Raw genomic sequence first — 683 nt, forward strand, 5'->3', positions numbered from 1 at the left:
ACATCTGACTTGAAATGCTTCAGAATAAATAGGGTATTGTTTCTTTCTGAACTTTCTGGGGGTGGAGGCAAGTATTTAGTTAAAATAAAGCTAGGAGGGGGAATTAAGTTTTTAGGGGGGTGTAAAACATCTGGCTTAAAATGCTTCAGGAGAAATAAGGCTATTGCTTCTTTCTGAACTAATCACAGTTCCTTGTCAAATATTTTTATAATGTACTTTACGTTATTGCTATTACAAATAGTAGATTTGTAAACGGGTAGATTTTTAGGAAAAGGAATCTGCTTCTAGTCTGATCGCTATTTTTCTTATGGATGGCTAGATTTGTAGGAAAAAAGTTTTTCTTTAAATGAGGTATTAAGACAATTATTGAGTTGATTTTTTTGCTGTATTTTATTGCTATTAGTCAAACGTTGCGATCTGTGTGTGAGCGTGTACGTGTGTGTGAGCGTGTGTGTGTGTGCGTGTGTGTGTGAACGTGTACGTGTGTGCGTGTGCGTATGTGTGTGTGCGCGTGCGTGCGCGTGTGTGCGTGTGCGCGCGTGTGTGTGTGTGTGTGTGTGTATGTGTGAACGTGTGCGTGTGTGCGTGTGCGTATATGTGTGTGCGCGTGTGTGCGTGTGCGCGCGTGTGCGTGTGTGTGTATATGTGTGTGTGTGCTATAAACCAGATTTGTCATTTATTAT

The sequence above is a fragment of the Artemia sp. Qi Xiang Cuo genome, chromosome 14, assembly GCF_049724085.1.
Source record: "Artemia sp. Qi Xiang Cuo chromosome 14, ASM4972408v1, whole genome shotgun sequence".
NCBI lineage: Eukaryota > Metazoa > Arthropoda > Branchiopoda > Anostraca > Artemiidae > Artemia > Artemia sp. Qi Xiang Cuo.